The sequence below is a fragment of the Heterocephalus glaber genome, unplaced genomic scaffold, assembly GCF_053883595.1.
Source record: "Heterocephalus glaber isolate CG9 unplaced genomic scaffold, H.glaber_assembly_v1.0 deba00001733, whole genome shotgun sequence".
Taxonomy (NCBI): domain Eukaryota; kingdom Metazoa; phylum Chordata; class Mammalia; order Rodentia; family Bathyergidae; genus Heterocephalus; species Heterocephalus glaber.
Window position 1 is genome coordinate 10,765,825 of NW_028258444.1, and position 14,107 is coordinate 10,779,931.

The window sequence follows — 14,107 nt, forward strand, 5'->3', positions numbered from 1 at the left end:
CTGGGGTGGGGGGCTGTTAGCACCTGCATGGATTACCTCCTCTGAGCTGGGTGAGGTGGGACAGGGGCCGGGAGCAGCAGTAGGGATGGTGACCCAAAAGCCCTTTCCTGTGGGCTGGGAGCAGTGGGAAGGATGGTGGCCGGGAAGCCCCTTCCTCTGGACCAGGAGCAGTGGGATGGCAGCTCAGAAGCCCCTTCCTCTGGGCCAGGAGCAGCGGGACAGAAGGTGGCCCAAAAGCCCTTTCCTCTGGGCTGGGAGCAGCTGGAGGGATGATGACTGAGAAACCCCTTCCTCTGGACCAGGAGCAGTGGGATGGCGGCTCAGAAGTCCCTACCTCTGGGCTGGGAGCAGCAGGAATCAGTACAGTGGTCTGGTGGTCTGGTGTCCTCTGTGTCTTTGTAGTGTGGAACCAGATGGCTGCCTGTCTGCAGCGGGGTGATTTAGCATCTTCTGTGTGACTCAGGACCTCAGTAGGGCGTGCACAGATCTGCCTGTCTGCAGCGGGCTGATTTGGCATGTTCTGCGGGACTCCTCTTTCTACTTTCCTACATTTTCTGCATCTTCCCACTATAAGTGTACATAAGTTTCATAATTTCAAAACCTGAAATTGTCACAGAGTCTCCTGTTTCCTTTCCAGTATTCATTCACCCCTTCTTTCTTGACAACAAAACCCCAACACTGTAGGTGGGCACAGGACTGGCCCACTTGCAGCCATTTGATTTAGCATGGCCAGGATACTGGCTTGGGGCTGATAGGGGACTGTGTAGAGCTCCATGACAAAGCACACTCTAAGAATGGAAACCATCCTGGCAGAGCAGAGAGGAACAGCCTGGGCCTCTGACATCATGCAACCACTTCCCAAGTCCTGGGCTATCCACTTTTAGAATTACTTTACAGGGAGAAAAGTAACATACATCTTGATTTCAGCCATTATTTCCAGATCTTTGTTGCTCACAGTTGAGTGCATCCTGCCTCATATAACTAGATCAATTTTGAAAATGTTAAAAATTTTAGAACTATCAGTGTTCCTTACAATCTAGATTTCTTAACATATAGGTTCAAATGCTGCAAGTAAAATGAAAACAGAAAAGGAATAATATCTCAGAATGACTTTAAGATTAGAGAATTGGAGGATAAAATGTGAAGGTAAGCCCAGGAGCAAATAAATAGATTTCAGCTACTTGCGAAATGAAAGGAGTTCTGCCCAGCACCATCAGTCACCAGCACTTTCCCTGTCTGACTGTTAGTACTGCCTTATATTATCCTTGCAGTCAGTGGAATCCTGAGTAGAATCAGCATTGGTTGGTGGGTGGAAGATGAGGCAGGGACAGACCCAGACTGGCCTATCCCATCAGCCACAATGACAAGGCTGAAAACATTCAGCCTGAAGACCTGGGTGTCTGGGGAAAGTTTCAGGAAGCTTAGAAAAGAAAGAGAAATATGAGCAAGAAACAGGCAAACACTTCACCACTTTTACAGTTGTGTCCAGGGTTCTCTTTGTCACCAAATCCCAACACAAAATCTGTCATAAATAATATCAAATTATTTACTAAGATCTCATGGGACAATAAGGATAGGCATGAAATAATAAAATGCAGTACTGAAGACAGAGGGAAAGCAGAGTTGGTAAAGAAATTCTATAAAAAGATGTTGATTTCATTAGTTAAAAGGATTTTCAACTGCAATGACAAAAAAAATCTTGTCGTCTGATGTAGAGGAGAAAATGCTATTAAAATCTACATTTGGGCCAGGGACTTAGCTCAGTAGAACCATGCCTGCTTCAAAAGAGCAAGGTCCTGAGTTTGATCCCTGGTACCAAAAAAAAAAAAAGAAAGAAATCTACATTTGAAGATGCTGCTGAGGAATCCATTTCATCCCCACATCTGCTCTATAAAATGGCAGCCAAATAGCCATGAAGTCCCACATGGATTTATTGCCTCAATGCGAAGCCACCTAATGCTGGAAGGGATTCAGGCCCAGGCATCAGAGAGTTTCCATTTTCCTAGCTAAATTCCTACAGTTGCTACCGGCATTGGTATTAGTACCTCCAAGGAATGGAACAAATAGGGTAAAAGCACAGGTCAGCTTGTTGGAGTATCCCACTGCAGAGGACCTCACGACTCCCCCACTTTTTTCTCTGCCCTGAAAAAATAGGGTCTATGACCAGTGAGTCATGAGATTACCTTGCAGGCCTGAGCCAGGCTGGGTCTTGAATGTTCTCAGGCACTGTGAAAGGTGTGCAGGTGGTTGTCTAAAACACAAAGAAACTAGCCCCAGCTCTGAACCACATCTCTGGAACCCTCATACAGACTCTACTCTATGTCCTGACCCCCTCATTGCAGACACAGGAAGGTAGATCATGAACATCTGTCCATCCTCTGTACTAAGTTCCCTAATAAGCACTGGGGACCAACTACTATAATGGTACGTTTAGCATTTTTGAGGGTTTAACTCAGGTATATTTTAAATTTTGAGATACGGTCTTGCTAAATTGCCCAGGCTCATCTTGAGCTTAGGATTCTCCTGCTTAAAGTTCCAAAGTGCAAGGATTACAGGTGCTTTCTTTGTGACCCCAGCCAGCTCATCTCAGAATAGTTGGAGACACTGTCTTGTGGAAATTCCCCTGCTGCCCCTTTGAAGGCATGTATTAGTCATTTTATGGTTACTGAGACATAATAACTGACACCCCTAACTTAAACAGAAGAAGTTCAATTTGGCGTATGATTTCAGTTCATTCAAACCATGGTTGATTGGCTCCAGGGAAGAAGTATCATGGTAAACTGGCATGCCAGAGGACAGCTGATCACCCCATGGCAGCCAGAAAGCAGAGAGACAAGGGAGGAGCCAGAGCAAGAATATATCCTTCTGAGTCAAGCAGGGGACTCAGCGCCACCTCCTAATGGCACATCAAGCTTATCCACTGATAAGTAACCCCCCACGATGATCTAATCACCTTCCAAAAGCCCCACCTTTAAACACATGAGACTACAGGGAGATATTTTAGATTTAAATTATAACAAGGTGACTCCAGAAATAGCAGAACCAACACATATCTAGAGACAGCATCCAATGATAGGAAAAAATAAAAAGAGGACTAGTTCCTAGAAAAACATGAAGTAAAGATGAACAAAGACATCTTATAGGATCCACTGCTCACAGCCCAGAGGTAGGGGCTTCTGGGCTGCCGTTCCACCACTCCCAGCCCATAGGAAGGTGCTTCTAGGCCACCATTCCACTGCTCACAGCCCAGAGGAAGGGGCTTCTGGCCTGCCATTCCACTGCTCCCAGCCCAGAAGTAGGTGTTTCTGGGCTGTCGTTATACCACTCCCAGCCTAGAGGTAGGGGCTTCTGAGTCCCCATTCCACCGCTCCAAGCCCAGAGCAGGTGAGCTGGGAGGGCACCAATAGCACCATCCCACACCCTGGTTGAAATGAAAAGAGACATAAACAAGTCTCAAAACCAAACTTCCAGATCACCTACAGCAACCCCAAAGGGAAATGAGATGGAACACTCTGATACTCAACCACCTGGACTCCCTAAACCGGCAATAAAAGAGGATCTGGGAAAAAATGAAATCAAAAATAATTTCTCAGATAACAGGAGAGAATGTGCTCATAGTGCAAGACATAATTAATAAATCTAGAGAGGAACTGAGGAACATGGTGGAATCCCAATATAGAAAACAAACGGAGTCCATAAGTCTACACAGCAGAATGAGCCAATGTGAGGACAGAATTTCAGACGTAGAAGATAAGATTGCAATGGGTGGCCAGGAAAAGAAAAATTTCTTCAAAATTGTAAGGGAACATGAAAAATCAATCCAGCAGCTGCTAGACAATGCAAAGAAGAATAACTTAAGACTGATTGGAGTCAATGAAGAAAGAGGAGAGAGTGCAGATGACATAAAAACACTGTTCACAGAAGTAATGGCAGAAAACTTCCCCAGCAAAGGGAAAAGAACTTCACATACAGAGAAGTGAGGCATATAGGATGTCAACTACCCTTGATCAAAAAAAATCTACACATAGGCATATAGTTGTTAAGATTCCAGAAACTCAACAGAAGAACAAAATTCTACAAGCAGTTAGAGAAAAGAAATAAATCACAGACAAAGGAAAGCCCATCAGAATCACAGCAGACTTCTCAACACAAACCCTCAAGGCAAGATGAGCTTGGAGTGATGTATTCCAAGCCCTAAAGGAAAACAGCTTCCAACCCAGATACCCTGCAAAACTATCTTTCAAAATGGATGGAGTAATAAGATACTTTCATGACAAAGAGTACCTTAGGAACTTCATGAATACCAAACCTGCACTCCAAAACATTTTAGACAATATCCTAGGAACAGACAATGAGGATCACAACCCCAGGAAGAAAAGCAGAATGAACCCATCAGGTGCGACAAGAAATTAAATATAAAGGGGGAGAACCCAACAAAAAGAAAAAGTCATGACAATGATAGCTCAATATGTATCAGTTATAACCATCAATGTCAATGGTCTCAATTCACCAATCAAAAGAAATAGACTGGCAGAATGGGTCAAGAAGCAAAATCCAACAATATGCTGCATACAAGAAACAAACTTCGTTCAAACAGAAACTCATAGACTGAAAGTTAAAGGGTGGAAAACAATACTCCATGCGATGGGAACTGGAAAAAAAGCAGGAGTAGCTATCTTCTTTGCAGATCAAGTAGATTTCAAACCAACACTGATTAAGAGAGATGAAGAAGGATGCTTCATCCCTGTAAAGGGAACAATCCAACAGGAAATGATGACAATCATAAATATCTATGCACCAAACACTAGTGCATCCAACTATATAAAACAAATATTAACGGACATGAAAGTCATATATGCACAAACACAATCGTAGTAGGGGACCTCAATACCCCACTGTCACAAATAGATAGACCAACTAGATAAAAAAATAAGTAATGAAATACTAGAACTCAATCTAACTCTTCAACAAATGAACTTAACAGATGTTCACAGAATGTTCCACCCCATAGAATCAGAATGCACATTCTTTTCAGCTGCACACTGGTCGTTCTCCAAAATAGAGCACAAACTCACTCATAGAACATGTTTAAGTAAGTGCAAAGGAATTGAAGTTATCCCCTGTATATTATCACACCATAGTGCAATGAAATTGGAGATCCATAGCAAAAGAAACTGCAGACATTTCATAAACACGTGGAAATTGAACAACACATTTCTGAATAACCAATGGGTCACAGAGGAAATTAAAGAAGAAATCAGACAGTTCCTTCAATTAAATGACAATGACAATACAACATATCAGAAACTGTGGGTAACAATGAAAGCAATCTTATGAGGGAAATTTACAGAAGTGAATGCACATATTAGGAAAACAGAGTGAGCCCAATTAAGCAACCTAATGCTGAACCTCAAGCTTCTAGAAAAAGAAGAGCAGGACAACCCCAAAGCTCATACAAAGGAAGAAATTATAAAGATCAGAGCAGAAATCATTCAATGGAGACTAAGAGAATGATACAAAAAATTAATGAAGCCAAGAGTTGGTTCTTTGAAAGAATAAACAAAATTGACAAACCCTTAGCCAACCTTATCAGAAAAAGGAAAGAAAAGGCCCAAATCCATGCAATTAGGAATGAAAAGGGTGAAATTACAACAGACCCAGCAGAAATCCAGAGGATCATCAATACCTACTTCCAGAACCTATATACCAATAAGATGGACAACACAGAAGAAATGGACAGATTCCTAGACATGTATAAATTACCAAAGTTGAATGAAGAAGACCTAAAAATTCTAAACAATCCAATATCAATCAATAAAATTGAAAACGCCATTAAAAATTTATCAACTAAGAAAAGCCCAGGTCCTGGTGGCTTCACTGCTGAATTCTACAAGACATTAAGAGAGGAACTACTGCCACTACTGTTTAAACTACTCAATAAAATTGAAAGATAAGCAATACTTCCAAATTCATTCCTGGAAGCAAGCATCACCTTGATCCCCAAAGCAGAGAAAGACCCAACTGAAAAAGAGAACTATAGGCCAATCTCACTAATGAACATAGATGCAAAAATCCTTAATAAGATACTGGCAAAAAGAATGCAGAAGATGATCAAGGAGATTATACACACTGACCAAGTAGGATTCATCCTAGGGATGCAGGGATGATTCAACATACGCAAATCAATCAATGTAATACCACTATATCAATAGAGTCAAGGACAAAAACTATATGATTATCTCCACAGATGCAGAAAAAGCATTTGAAAAAATCCAGCATGCATTTATGATGAAAACCCTGCAAAGAATTGGAATAGATGGTCTCTACCTCAAACTGATAAAAGCCATCTATGAAAAACGAACAGCCAGTATCACACTAAATGTTCAAAAACTGAAATTCTGGCCAGGGATTTAGCTCAGTGGTTCTGGCGCCTGCCTCACAAGCACAAGGACCTGAGTTCAATCCCTGATAGCAAAAAAAAAACTGAAATCCTTCACACTAAAATCAGGAATAAGACAAGGATGGCCACTATCACCACTCCTGTTCAATATAGTTTTAGAAATTAGCCACGACAATTAGACAGGAGAAAGAAATAAAAGGAATAAAGATAGGAAATGAAGAAGTCAAATTGTCACTATTTGCAGATGACATGATACTCTATATAGAAGACCCCAAGAACTCCACCAAAAGTCTTCTAGACTTAATAACCAAATTCAGTCAAGTAGCTGGTTACAAGGTCAACACACAAAAATCAATAGCTTTCCTCTACATGATAAACACACGCACTGAGACAAAAATAGGGCAAATAATTCCTTTCACAATAGCATCCAAAAAACTGAAATACCTAGGAATCAACCTAACAAAAGAAATCAAAGACCTCCTCTCTGAAAACTATAGCACTCTGAAAAGAGAGATTGAAGATGATATCAGAAAATGGACAGACATCCCCTGCTCCTGGGTAGGAAGGATTAATACAGTGAAAATGGCCACACATCCAAAACTGTTATATAGATTCAGTGCAATCCCAACAGAGATCCCAGCAGCATACTTCACAGACCTTGAGAAAACAATCCAAAAATTCATTTGGAACAAGAAGAGACCCAGAATAGCAAAAGCAATTCTAGGTATTAGAAACATGGCCGGGGGTATCACAATTCCCAACCTGCAACTCTACTACAAAGCTACCATGATAAAAACAGCATGGTACTGTCAAAGAAACAGACCTGAGGACTAGTGGAACAAATTAGAAGATGCAGAAACAATGCCAGACACACTCAGCCCTCTCATCTTTGACAAAGGAGCCAAACACCCTCACTGGAGGAAAGATAGCCTCTTTAATAAATGGTGCTGGAAAAATTGGGCTTCAACTTGCCAAAGATTAAAACTAGACCTATATCTCTCACCATGCACTAAACTAAAATCAAAATGGATTAAAGATCTAAATATTGAAATAGAAACTCTGAACCAGTTGGAACAGAGGTTAGGTAGAACTCTTGAAGACATCGGTGTAGGAAAAGATTTTATGAACAAAACCTCAGTTGCCCTTGAACTAGCACAAACAATCAACAAGTGGGATCTCTTCTTATTAAAAAGCTTCTGCCCAGCAAGAGAAACCACCAGCAGTGTGAAGAGACAACCCACAATGTGGGAAAAAATCTTCACTACCTTTTCCTCAGACAAAGGCCTACTATCTCAAATCGATAAAGAATTTTAAAAGATCAGACTTCCCACATTTAAAGATCCAATCCAAAAATGGGCATCTGAAATGAACAGACATTTCTCACACAAAGAAGTAGAAATAGCAAATAAATATATGAAAAAATGTTCAACATCACTGGTCATTCAAGAGATGTAAATGAAAACAACACTGAGATTCCACCTCACTCCAGAAAGAATGACTGCTATCATAAAATTAACCAATAACAAATGCTAGTGGGGCTGTGGGGAAAGAGGAACCCTGCTCCACTGCTGGTGGGAGTGTAGACTGGTGCAAGCACTGTGGAAATCAGTATGCAGATACCTCAAAGAACTAGGACTGGAATTCCCATTTGACCCCGCTATTCCACTACTGGGGATCTTCCCCAAAGAATTAAAAGAATCATACCACAGTGATATATGTGTACCCATGTTCATAGCAGCACAATCTGTAATAGCTAAAACTTGCAAACAGCCCAAATGCCCATCAACTGGAGACTGGATAAAGAAAATGTGTTTTTTTAAATAAAATGAAGTACTACTCAGCCATATAAAATGAGAAATTAGAGACATTTCTAGCTAAGTGGATGAACATTGAGGAGATACTCTTAAGTGAAATAAATAGGACACACGTGTAAATACCAAATAGTTTCTCTAGTGTGAGAAACTAGAAGTGTAAATAAGGACTAAAAGATCATGTGAAATAGGAAGAAAAGGGGCAAAGGGGAAGGGGAATTGGGAGGGTTGGTGAAAGGAAAGAAGGGAATGGAATGAACATGAGAAAATGGAAAAATGGAAACAAAGTCTTTGTAAATAGGGAGGGATGGAGGGGTTGAAGGGAGGGCAGGGGAAGGGGGAAAAATAAGAACCAAGAGAGATTATGTAAAGGTGCAAATTTCCAATGATGAATGAATTATATTGTATACCTAAAATGTACCAATGATTACAATGAATAATTGATAGTATGAAATAGGAAGTAAAGGTCCAAGGGGTAGGGGAAGTGGAAGGGGTAGGGGAAAGGAAAGAAGGGAAAGGAAAAATTGTGAGAAATTGAAAAACTAGAAACAAAGTCTGTAAATAGGGAAGGGTGGAGGGGTGAAGGGAGTGGAGGGAATGGGAAAAAAATAAGAACCAAGATACATCATGCAAAGGTACAAGTTCCCAATGAAAAATGTAAATGTATTGTATACTTAAAATGTACCAATAAAAGAATTTTTAAAAAAAGAAAGACATGGCAAGTCTTATGTGGGAAAAGAACATGTGAGTAAAACCACCTTGTGAAGTCTTGACTACATTCAGCTTCCATGTAACTGGGTCCCCTTAACAAGCAGTGTTATTGAACTAACCAGAGCGTTCACTTAGAGGCATACTGTAGAAAAAGCTACTTGTGGCTAGTCCACTGCCAGTTACAAATAATGTGTTAGAAGTGATGTTTTCTATGAATTTAATCTGAGTGGTATTAGGTTTAGGTAAAGGTAGTACAGAAGTTCTAAACTCTCATTAAAGAATTTGCTCTACATATGAGAGGAAAGGACTCTCTCATCAATAAGAGTGAAAAATGTTATGCAATATTAAACACTTTACAAAAAGACTCATTGGAACTTTTCTCTGCCCAAATGCTCCATGGCCACAAGGACCACGTGGTACACAGGGTTCCTCATCCATTTTATCTCAGGACATGAGCAGGGAAGCAGCTCAAGACAAGGATTTCACAATTCACTTTGTGTGACACTTGCTCTGAGTGTGAGGAAGGATTTTTTCCAGAGCTTACTCTGTTTAAAAATAGTAATATTTAAATGTTTATCAGTCTCTGAAGATGCTTGTGCTATGCAAATACCTGGGCCCCGGTCCCTCCCAGAAAGTAAAGAACAAAGTTCATGTCCTGGTGAGAAAGCTGGAGCAAGACCTTGTTTGGTAGGAGCTCCTGGCCAGAGACCTAGGATGATCCTCAGTTTAGTAACAGATTCTTATTTGCAGTAAGCAAACAGTAAATATTTATAAGAACCAAACATGAGGAGCATTTGATCAACAAATCCGTCTCCCAGAATGCTTTCCCCCTTGACTGCATGGCTCCTCCCACACTGCCCCATATCGGAATGGTCCCACTTCAGATGATATGTCCTTCTACATAATTCTTTTGCCAAAAGGCCACCCTAGGAATTCACCAGATGCTTACCTTGCTTTAGTTTTTTGTAGCACATGTCCACCTACCTATTATATATTTGTTTGTTGCTTGTTTCCTCGCTAGAATGTTTATCCAGTGAGTCTGAGGATTTTATTTCATTACCTCTGCATCTGGAATGCCTGAGACAGTGCCCCTCTGTCACAGAGTAGGACCTAGATATAGTAAGTATCTGCTGATTAAATACTCAAGATAATCAGCACTGGTTTCTTAGCCCCCTACTACAGATATTTTTCTTTGAAATATTTCACATACTCAAGTATTAAACTCCTTACCCCAGATTCCAGTTAAAAATAGTGAAGAAAGTGACATTTGTCAATGGTCAGGCTCTTTAGGGCTTGTTACATTAATGCTTAAAGTTGGGACTTTGATGGGGGTTTGGGGGGGGAGTACCAGGGATCAAACTCGGGTCCTTCCACTTTCGAGGCAGGCAGTGGAACCACTGAGCTAAATCCGTGGCCCTGGGACTTTCATTTTTGAAATGATTGGCAGTACAAACACCCAATGATAGAATCACCTTTCTATTTAGGACTGATGAGAGGTGAAATTATTCTTTTCTTTCATTTAAAACATTCCAAGCAGCAAGTAAGCAAAATTTCCCATCACATAGACCAAATATAAAATTTGCATAGCATCATAATACTGTTTTCTCTTTCTATGAACTGAGTCAAGTCTCCCAAAATTCATATATTGAAGCCATAACCCCCCCACCCCACCCCACCCCCACCCCCACCCCCCGTGACTGTATTTGGGAACAGGGTCTGCAAGCTGGTAAATAAGATTAGGCAAGGTCATACAGTGGGTCCTGATCAAAATTACTGGTGTCTATGAGAAAGAGAGACAGTAGAGATATTCCTCCCCCACTTGCGCATACATGGGCACATAGTTTGACTGAAAAACAAGCACATGCAAAATCAGAACCCCTGGAAGGCATGGTTGCGGACTAGATCAGCATCCCCCAAGAATCATTTCCCTGTGTTCAGCTGTCCAGGCACTCAGAGGCTACTGCAGAAATGGCCCAAGGAGCACTGGCTGTTGCTCAAGCTGGTAGAAGACACTGGCATTGTCCTCATAATGCTGGTTTTGCAGGCATGCAGAATGCAAGAGTCACGAGGTCACAGATGTATCCAGTCAGGGCTTCAAAGTAAGCCTGGGAGGTGGGGCAATATGTAATAGGGTCAGAACCCCTGAGGCAGCCCAAGAGAGCACAATGTGTGGAGCCACAACAGTGGAACTGAAGCTGCAGTGGAGACCCCAGGAAGTCAGAGATTCCAGGAATGTGGAACATCTGCCAAGGAGAGCTAGAGGCAGTGAGCGCAGCCAGCCCAAGAGAGGGGCCCTGGGAGCTGAAGCCAGCAAAACCACAGAGATGAGGCCACCCAAGCCCTTTGGATCTCACATCACACCATTAAATCCTCCAAAGCCAGGCACAGAGCTACAGGATTTAATGTTTGCTCTGCTGGGTTTTGGTCTGATTCCTCCTTACTATTGTCCTGTTCCTTCCTTTTGCAAAGGGACTGTCCAGTCCATGCCTATCTTACCATTGTATGTTGGAAGTACAAAACTTGCTTTTTTGTCTTTACAGGGGCCTACAGCTGAGAGCTTGTCTTAAGTCCCAAAGAAGATTTTGAACTTGGACTTTTGAGCAATAATGGAACTGCTGAGACTTTTGGGAAAGAATTAGTGCATTTTTATTGTACAGAGGAAAGATATATCATGTTAAATGCAATTCTGGCTTTATCTTATTTATTCTGAGATTAAATATGGTCTAAAGCAATATGATCAGGGAGTCAAGTTGACAAGGGGTGGGCTGAGATTGCATTGAGAAATGCCTAGAGAAGCAGTGGAGCAGAACTTTAGGTGTCTGTGAGGGTGTTTTCAGAGACACTGAGCATGTAGGACAGCAATCTGAGGAAGGAGACTCACCCCAAATATGGGCAGCACTGTCCAACAGGCTGGGGGCCCAGGCAGAACAAACATGGAAACAGCAGGAAGCCCACTCACACAGGTGTCTCCCTCTCCCTCTCCCTCTCCCCCTCCCCCTCCCCCTCCCTCTCCCTCTCCCCCTCCTCCCCCCTTTTGGAACCAGCTGACCATGAAGCCAGCTGAGCCTCTGAAAACATGAGCCAAAATAAACCTTTCTTCCTTTACCTTATTTTAGATATTTTATCACAGAATTAAATACAAGCAGCCCACGCAGACTAAAAGACCTGTCTTTTGCATGTACATTTTCTTGAGAAAACTAAATGATTCAGATCTTGCAAACTCAAACTCTCTGCATGAAGTGCTACCTAGAAACTATCTTGTTATGGATGCAGAAGAAGTTTCAGCCAGTTACGAACACTTTCCAAGGAAGTATGTTTCTCAGCACCAACTGGAACCACCCAAAGCATCTGCACAGGGAAAATTCTGATAGATTGATGTTTTAAAAGGGCATATACCAAAGATAGAAGGGCAAGTGGTAGCATGTGTAAGATTAGGACAGGAAAGTTAAATAGCACAGTGAGCTAAAGCTTAGGAGAAAACCCTAAGACAACACAAAGGTTAACCACATTTGATAAATCAATGAAATTGGAAGGCATAAGCCCACTTCTTGAGAAAGACTGTGTAAGAGTAATATATGACTCAGAAAGAGCACACATGTCTTAACAGCCCCTGTCTCCACCAAAAAGAAAGACATTCATATTGAAAAAGAAGAACAAATATGGTTAGGAGGAAATTGAACAGCTAAGTAAATTACAATACTTCCATCTCTAGCATATGAGGCACCCACTAAAAATTATGTTTATGAATAGTTCTTAGTGACATAAAAAGATGCATGACATAAGATTAAGGGGGAAGCAGGACATGAAATTGAATCATGAATAATTTTGATTTATGAAAAATTAAAATCAGAGTAGATATACCAGATGGTTATATGGTAAAATAACATGGGTGACTTCTAGTAAGATTTTTAGCATTTTTTTCCCTGAATGTTATATTTTTATGAAATTTCAAATAATGAATATATATTACTTTAAAAATCAGAAAAGTAGTCGAAAACTAAAAAGACAAACAAAAATAGCAGTTGAATATACTTCAGACCATTGTAAAGCAGCCTCCAGCTAGTATTCAAAGAGGCCAAGAATCCAGACCCAGGAATTGTGGTGAGAGAATTGTTATCAGTGACACCTCAAGACTCATAGCACTAAGCAAGAGGCAGAAAGCTCTTGTTTTCAAAGTAATGGGAATTTTAAACCCTTGGGCACTATATTGCAAGGAAAGACTTGATTTGATAGCTTTGAAAACCTGAAAAAGGTGATAGAAAAAGAGCAGGCATAGCTTTATTCTGCCCATCACTCCCCCAAATGTGAGCTCTATCTAGCTCGTGATTGTTACCAAACCCAAGTAGAGACAAGACAAGGGCCCCACAGGCGCCAGCGCTGAGATTTCTGTACTCCCACACAGTCCACTTGTAATTGATGGCACCTGGGAGTTAGGGCAGTAGCTTTCTGTTTCCCCCCAGCCAACTTTTTCTATCCACACCCACCCTCCTGCTCCTCGAAGCCTCCTACAGTCGCCCTCTGCTGGCCCCCTCCGTACCCAACAAGGTTCCCTCTGTCCACGCCATCCCCCCTTCTGGTTCCTTTCAGCCTTTCTCTTCCAGAGCTTCATTTGTTCGTGGGCAATCCAGGGTCCACCCTGATGAACATTGGGGTATCTCCCAATGCGTGCTTCTCCAAACTAGTCCTGGACGACACTCCGTGACATTTCATGACCAGAAGAATTGATGGTTTAAAACAGCAGAAACTCCCCTCAGGAGATTCATAATGCCTACTATCATACTAAACATTTTGAAAAAGCCTACAATAAACAACCATGTTTACATCTGACCATATTTAATAAACTGCTTTTATTAAGCCTTTCTTTTAAATCCTGTTCCATTCAATAGATTAGTGATACTGGCATACACTTTGTTGCCCTTGCAGTACACATCTAATGTACCTTCCTTCTCAGTAACACATATGATCTAGAAATAATCTGAAGCTCTTGTGATTTTGTCTAAAATTCTGATGCTGGAGTTAGGACACAGAGCACTCTGGACCACTCCAAGCTACAACTTCTGTTTCAAACCTCCTGATGCCCACATGGTGGGAGAATCCACCCTGCCACAACCAACAGAACAAGGCCTGTTCCTCTGCCTTTCTTCTCTCTGACCCTTTCTCCTGAGCCATGTTTTGCTTTTCTAGC

At 41.5% G+C, this 14,107-nt stretch overlaps 1 long non-coding RNA gene across 1 annotated transcript in view; it reads right to left on the bottom strand.

The window, feature by feature from the left end:
* Positions 1–14,107, bottom strand: part of LOC147821487 (uncharacterized) — a 108,900-nt gene that overhangs the window by 9,798 nt on the left and 84,995 nt on the right. Inside the window, exon 2 of the long non-coding RNA XR_015446893.1 lies at positions 335–567. This is a non-coding gene — a long non-coding RNA (uncharacterized LOC147821487). The remainder of the gene's footprint in view (positions 1–334; positions 568–14,107) is intronic.